The 7,771-nt window shown below is 37.8% G+C and overlaps 1 protein-coding gene across 23 annotated transcripts in view; it reads right to left on the bottom strand.

Moving 5' to 3' along the window:
• Positions 1 to 7,771, bottom strand: part of SCEL (sciellin) — a 177,518-nt gene that overhangs the window by 78,726 nt on the left and 91,021 nt on the right. The window lies entirely within an intron of this gene.

Below are 7,771 nucleotides of genomic sequence, written 5' to 3' on the forward strand. Positions count from 1 at the left end.
ACCTATCATCCACGCCATTGGCTCAAGCCCTGGCAAATGTTATCAATCTTTTGAAAGACTCAAAGATGAGAAAAAGTTTAAGAACTTGAAAAATTAAGACACACTCTAGTGCTTGCTGACAAACTGCTTTGTGTCAGGCTTTCTGATAAATCTTAAAATGACAAAAGTGGGAAGGGAAAAACTTTCACTGTCTCTGACCTTCTAAATTTCTGTACTGATGACATGTATATTTTCTTTTATACATATTTCAGAATCTTTAGTACACAGAGCTCAAATTACATAAAAGCAAAGCATTAACTCTTAAAATAGAAGCAATCTTCTGAAAAGGTACCTAAGCTTATCACAAATTACAAATATCTACCCATAATGTCTTACACAAAAAGGCATTTTTCTACATGGCATTGAATTTGTAATTACTGGATTTACTGCTATCACTAAACATAACTGATAATGGATGAGTGCAGAGAATGCCTCTTAGATAGGAATCCCATAGTTCTACACACACGAATAGACGCAAGCATGTGTGAGCTCGCATGCGCACACATGCTCAGAGCCCATGCTCTCTGGCATTAGAACCTTTGCTCCTCCTCTCCTTTCTGCTTGGAATGGCTCCATCCCCACCTCGCCTCTGCACCTGGCTTACTCTTATTTCATTCTTTAAGGTTTACCTCAGGCATGTCCTTTTTTGACCCCACTGTACCCCAAACACATCCTCTATTGCCTCCCTCTCCATGCTCCATATTCTGTGGCTATATCAACCTCAGTGTTTATCACCCCCCAGGACCCGCTCTCAGTCAGGGCCTGCCTTCACGTGTGGCACTCCTGTCTCAAAATGACTCCCTGACAGACTTCGAGTTTCTTGAAATAGGGACTGGATCTTACTGATTTTTGTATTCCTGGCCTCTAGCAAAGTCCTTTCCTAGCACATAGTCAGAGCTCAACAAACGTTTTGGAAAGAGAGAGAAAGAGGGATGTTTAAACAGTCATCATATCTTAAACACAGAGAATAAAGCCTAATGACAAAGAGACAATAACGGGTCGAGGGAAACTCCTTATCTTGTAAATACTAAGATGTATTGGGCTTCCCTGGTGGTGCAGTGGTTAAGAATCCGCCTGCCAATGCAGGGGACACGGGTTTGAGCCCTGGTCCCGGAAGATCCCACATGCCGCGGAACAACTAAGCCCGTGCAACACAACTACTGGAAGCCATGCACCTAGAGCCCGTGCTCTGCAACAAGAGTAGCCACCGCAGTGAGAAGCCCGCGCACCTCAACGAAGAGTAGCCCCCGCTCACCGCAACGAAGAGTAGCCCCCGCTCACCACAACTAGAGAAAGCCCGCGCGCAGCGACGAAGACCCAACACAGCCAAAAATAAATAAATAGATTTTTAAAAAAGAACCTATTAAGATGTATTAAAATTAATCAATCAATATGTACTTATTGATAAATTACTATGGGTAAATTTATTGATGAGTCAAAGGGTTATAAGATGATGCCATCTAGTTGATGAGTATGCCTGCAAAAAGTAATGTTTCAAGGTAATGCACAATTAATTGCCAAGTGAGGGTTGCAGACAATAAACTAACTTTCTGAGTTCAAGGGATTAAAAACAACCTTTTGGCCTAAGAAAGCTGTGTGGAGGAATTAAGATTCAGACCAGACTCTGAAGGATGGACTGGTTTTGGATGGTAGAATGCGCCCACCTCCTCTACCTTCACCCTGCCTACCTCTCATCACACCTCACCTTACCCACGTAATTGCACTAGTTATCTTCCGGTTTCTCCTCTACCATTGGATGTGTAGAAACATCATGCTTCAACTTCCATTTTCTTCTCATTTAGTATTTTCTCCATAGGTAACCTCTCTTTGAATATACTACATTTAAAATCTTTGGAATCGTTCCCAAATCTGGATCTCAGGCACCAACCTCTCACCTAAACACCTCTCCCGTTTTTCACTGCTTGGAAATTAACCTCCACAAATACATCCTTTCAGTATCCCAGACCACTTGCTCAAACCAATGCACATTCAGCTTCTTACGACCAATTGTGTACTCCCAATTCTGCTCCCATTTCTTCCTATCTCGGTTGGTGGCATCATTATGCTTAAAATCACCCTGGGCTTGAAAACCTGGCATTGTGTAACTCCTCTGCTTCCCCCAAATCCCACACTTCTTTCAGGATCTTTCCCCTGAATCCTCTGTTAGAAGCTCTTCCTACCACATCAGAGCTCCCAGAAAATGTTGATGCTTTTCTCATGATCACATAGCTGATGTTGTGTTATGGTTACCTGTGCATCCATATTATCAACTTTTGGAGCTATAAAATCCTCCAAGCTGCTGCTGCCCTTTAGAGTTCTCTGACCCAGGAACTGCCCACCATGCTGCTGAGCGTTGACACCTAGACATGTAGGCTCCCTCTGTGATCCTTCTCTCTCTCAGGAGTTCCCTTGCCCTCCTCCCCTTTTGGGTTATGGCCCCTGTGCTGTTATCTTTGGGAGGTTTCATGCTGGGAATGACTCCCTCTCCATGCAAACCTGTCAAAGCACTTAGTTTGCTACTGCCCAGCCCGCAGTGGTCATACCTTTTTCTTTGATGAGCACCGTGAAGTCCCTGGAATTCACTACAATGACTATTGAATAAGGGGAGTAAGGGAGACAGTTTTGGTGTTTTAAGTGTGGATGACTGAATGATTATTTTGTTTTGACACAAGAAAATAATTTTATTTTATTTTATTTTATTTTTATTTATTTATTTTTTTAAATAATTTTATTTTAAAAGGTAGCATATAATACCTCCCAAAGAGTGGATATGTCATTGTGTATGGTTGTGAGGATGAGATTCTCTGAGGATAGCCTGGGACAGCAAAAGACAACTAAACTACCAGGCATAAGTAATTAATAAGAATTTAGGGGGTGGGGGTTAGAGGGGAGAGAAGAAGAAAGGAAAGTGAAAAAGAGAAAAAGAGAGATGGAAGAAAGAAGAAGGGGAGCTGCTGAGCAAAATAGCAACAGGGTCAGGCTTGTAGAGAAATGTCAACCAATGAGAAATGGTCAATTACAGGAGTGGCCAAAGAACTTACAAACAGGAATTTCTAAAACTACATTTTACATCGTTTGGTCTGGGCTTTTACAATGTGTTGCTACTCCCAACATCCCGTATCTTTACTTAAACGTTAATGCAAATGGTATTTGGACAAATCAAGGAAAAGAAGCTGCCATCCTCAATGTCTGAGTTAATGTGGAGAAAAAAGAACAGAACAGAGATCAGTCAGAAGTGCCAATCTGAAGAGAGATCGGATCAAAACATGGCCCCAAGAACATAGTGCCCTGGATGGGGGAGAAGACAGCATACCGGGCAGAGGAAACCTTATATGCTAAGGGGCTGTAGAAGGTGGAAGTATAGCACATTTAACACAGATTAAGTGACTGGAACAGAGGGCAAGGGGGAATGACGAGGGATAGAAGGGAAGTAAGGACAGGCAGTTAATGCTAAGGATTTGGGTCTTTATTCTAAGAACAATGAAGAGTCATATTTTTATTTAGGAGGGTGGTATGCTCCAATTATCCTTCTAAAAATATCAGTCTGGCAACTGTGTAGGCAAGAGATTAGGGGAGTGGATATCAGGGTGAATAAAGGGAGAATATTTAGGTAGCTATTGTTGTAGTTCAGGGTAGATATGATGATATAAATGGAGAGAGGTATGTAGATTCAAGAGGCATTTGGGAGGTAAATTGACAGGATTTGCTGATGGATTGGATATTGGTGGTTAAGGAGAGAAAGGTATAAAAAAGACTTCAAGATTTCAAGGACATCAATTGACTGAAGGATAGTGTTATTGAGATAGAGGACAAGGTTAGTGAAGAGAATTATGAATTTCATTTTGAACCTGTTGAGTCTGCAATACTTTTGGGATATTTAAGTGAAGGTGTCAAGTAGGCAGTTGACTAACCAAAGGTAACTCAGAGACAAGGTGTGGAGTGGATATAAACGAAGGAGTCAGGAGCATACAAGTGGCCGCTGAAGCCATGGGCATGGATGATGTGTCAAAAGGCAGAGCACTGAACAAGAAGAGAAGAGGGATATTAAGTCTTTAGGAACATCAACATTTAAGGGCTTGGTAGAGGATGGTGAGGTAGCAAAGGCAGCTGAGATAAAATGGCTAGAGAAATATAGGCACACCTCAGAGATATTGTGGGTTCAATTCCAGATCACTTCAATAAAGTGAATATCGCAATAAAGCAAGTCACAACTAGTTTTTTGATTTCCCAACACATATCAAAGGTATGTTTACACTACACTGTAGTCTATTAAGTGTGCAATAGCATTATGTCTAAAAAAATGATGTACACACCTTAATTAAAAATACTGTATTGCTAAAAAATGCTAACCATCATCTGAGCTTTCAGCATGCCACAATCTTTTTGTAACATCACATCAAAGGTCATTGATCATGGATCACCATAATAAATACAATAATAACAAAAAAGTTTGAAATATTGTGAGAATTATCAAAATGTGACACAGAGACGTGAAGTGAGCAAATGCTTTTGGAAAAACGGCTCTAATGCACAGGGTCCCCACAAAACTTCAATTTGTAAAAAACACAGTATCTGCAAAGCACAATAAAGCAAAGTGAAATTAAACAAGGTATGCCTGTAAACAACAACAACAAACAACAACAACAAACAACCCAGGAGTGTGTTGGGGTTTGTGGGAGAAGGATGGTTTCAGAAGACAATGAGAGACAAGATTTTTAAAGGCATGAATAGCCAGTGGTACCTTTTGAAAGGTCAGTTAGTCATAGGGACAGATATGTCAACAAGAATGTATCAGCAAGGTCATTAGTGACCTTGAGGAGAGTTGTTTCCATGAACTAATGGTAGGAACCAGAAAATGAAGGTGGCCAGTGTCATCAACTCTTCTGAGAAATTTGACTGTGATGGAGAGACAGGGTGCCAGTTAAACAGATTTATGAGATTAGGTTATTAATTTTTAGAGGTTGTTTTTTAAGATGAAAGGGATTTGAACATGGAAGAGGGGGGGAAACAGTGAAGCAGGGGTTTGATCATATAGGTAGGAGAGACAGATCAATGTAATGAGGAACAAAAATTATAATGCTAAAGCTTGATTCAGCCCTGATTAAAATGAAAAGAAATTACAGGTGCTGATGGCATTTGAAAAGATGATTTCAGAGGAAATAATCTTGTTGACACAGGTTGGTCATTCAAAACACTATGTTGGTGGTTTCCCTTCTCAATAGGAGAAGGAAGAGAAGATCAGAGAACATTTACATCCAATGACCAAGGTGCGTGAAATCAGCTAGAAAAAGTTTTATTTAAGCTCAGAACTTTACCTGCTATGTCTTACTATCATGAATTACAGCTTCTCTCTTTAATCTTGTTTTATCAAAAAGGGAGCAAGAGGCTTTCGAAGATATTTGACTTTTAACTCCAAAATTTTGTTTGATCTCCCAGATCTTAACCCTCTTATTGCAAGACTAATGTATTTCATACATAAAATGATACTTGTTTTAAGAAATTGCTTTTTTTGGGGGGGGGCTGGGATAAATTAGGAGATTGGGATTGACATATATATACTAATACATATAAAATAGATAACTAATAAAAAAAATCCAATTTAAAAATGTGAAAAAAAAATCTTAACCACAATTATTTTCATTTTTATAAATCCCTCTATCTTTTGTCCCAAGCTTCCATATTTTTATATTACTGTATTTGTGATATGCATTTAATTTTAATTCTGTTTTTTCTTTTTAAAATTACAACATCATAATTTCCCAAGTTTTTATGTAGTTTGTATAATATAATTTCATAATACTTATTTTGACCTTCTTATAATTCAATTATGTTTCCTGCCCAACCTTTCTAGTAGTGAATTTTATAAGTTTACTACCAACTCAGTGAAGTAAAAATTCATTTTATTTGTTGCTCAATCATTAAAAAAATATTGCTTTTTTTCTTCTTTAGCTATAAGATATGGTTATTTTAGAAAATTAAATATGCTCATTTAATCTCTAGTTGAACTCACCAACCTTATGTTAATTATATTGAGAGAATTACACGTAGATATAGTTCTAGATGTAGATGTAGAAATACATATAGACATAAACACAGACTTACAGAGTCATAGGTATAGATATACATATAAATATAGAAAACAGTGTGATATCATGGGTTTTTCTGTTGATAAAAAAGCTTAAGACCCTTTGGTTACAGCTTATATCATGCCTGTAATAGATTTTAATCCAAACACAACTAAGTTTGGTTCTTCCACACTATGTAAGTCAAGAAAGGAACAACTGAGGGATGGATGGGATGGTCCATGGTATCAAAGATCATGGAGAGGTCAAGGGGGAACAAAGTTTGGGAAAATGACCCATTCCTGTAATGATTGGGAATGGGTGTGTAGGAGAAAATGAAATCTCTGCGAAAGATTAGGTGATGGAAAAAATGAAGGTTCACAAAATGAAGAACAGAAATGAGAGTGAGAGTGTTGGTATTAAGGGGAAATTCTTTTGCATAAGATAGGAGGGGAGAGGAAGGGAGAAGGAGACCAGTGAATAAGCAAAGGTTGAAGAGAAATAAGCTTAGCATTGAGCTATTAGTGAGTAAGATAAATCGTAGTCCTCCATTTTTATCTGTTTTTTGACCTATTTTCATTTTCTTTTTGTTCTTCTGGGGACAAAGATCTCTTTTTGAAGCCTTTGCTTCCTTTCATCATTTAATAATTGCTTCTATTTTTCAGCTTTTACTAAAAAGCCTATTTCTCAGCCCTGAGAATGCACTGACATTAAAGGTGAGAAACAGAAATTGTACTTTGAGCTCTTCCAAAGAAAAGCACTTTAGAAATCAAAGGCATTGCTATATTGTTATTATTCTCTCCTTCCCCTGAAAGCTTGGCATGACCTTAGCTCTGATCCCTGAAGAGAAGTCTTTCAGTTTAGCCATTATATTAATAATCTGTGACTCTAAAAAAGGAATGGATATCTAAATTCACCAACCTTACCCAATAATCTTCCCTCTCCCTTAGTTCCGGTGCTAGGGATCTGATCCAAGAATCAGAAATAGGAGCATTGTAACTTATTTTATCTTCCATGTAAATCACATCCAGCTATGAATAAATCGGAAGGGCATATAGCCAAGCACTATCAGTTCTGTGCAAACAGAGATCCACAGCTGAATGGGCATTGAACACATGAGATGTTAGCTCATGAATAATCCTTTTGTATCTTTACACAGTTATATAAACAGTTGCTTATTATGATGATGATTTACATTAATAATGGAATAATAAATAGAAGATAAAAATAACAAGTTATTTTGGAAATAAGTGATAAATATTTCTAAGTGTCAGTTACTGTCTATCAAGAAAAAAATGGATGGATCTTACAGTATTATCTTACAATAGTAAATAGCAAAACCCGTAGTTAATATTTTCCCACTTAGGTAGCTCTATGAAAGGTATCACTCATGGAGAATTAGCTAAACACAGCCTGAGGAGAAAGGAGGTTTTAAACTAGAAATATAATCCATATTTGGCAATTCATATAATTGTAAATCACCCGTAGATGAACAGGTTTTAAAAGAAAGTATTTTAAAAGGTGAATGTAATTCCAAGTTGTGATTGTTCAACATGTTCAATAATTTTATATATGTGTTATACACATATAATAAATACATATGTACACACACATACATGCAGATGCAGCCAGAAGTATGAACAAGACAACTTGAGCTCTCTGTGTCTATT

Source organism: Balaenoptera acutorostrata, chromosome 18 (genome assembly GCF_949987535.1).
Source record: "Balaenoptera acutorostrata chromosome 18, mBalAcu1.1, whole genome shotgun sequence".
Classification (NCBI taxonomy): domain Eukaryota; kingdom Metazoa; phylum Chordata; class Mammalia; order Artiodactyla; family Balaenopteridae; genus Balaenoptera; species Balaenoptera acutorostrata.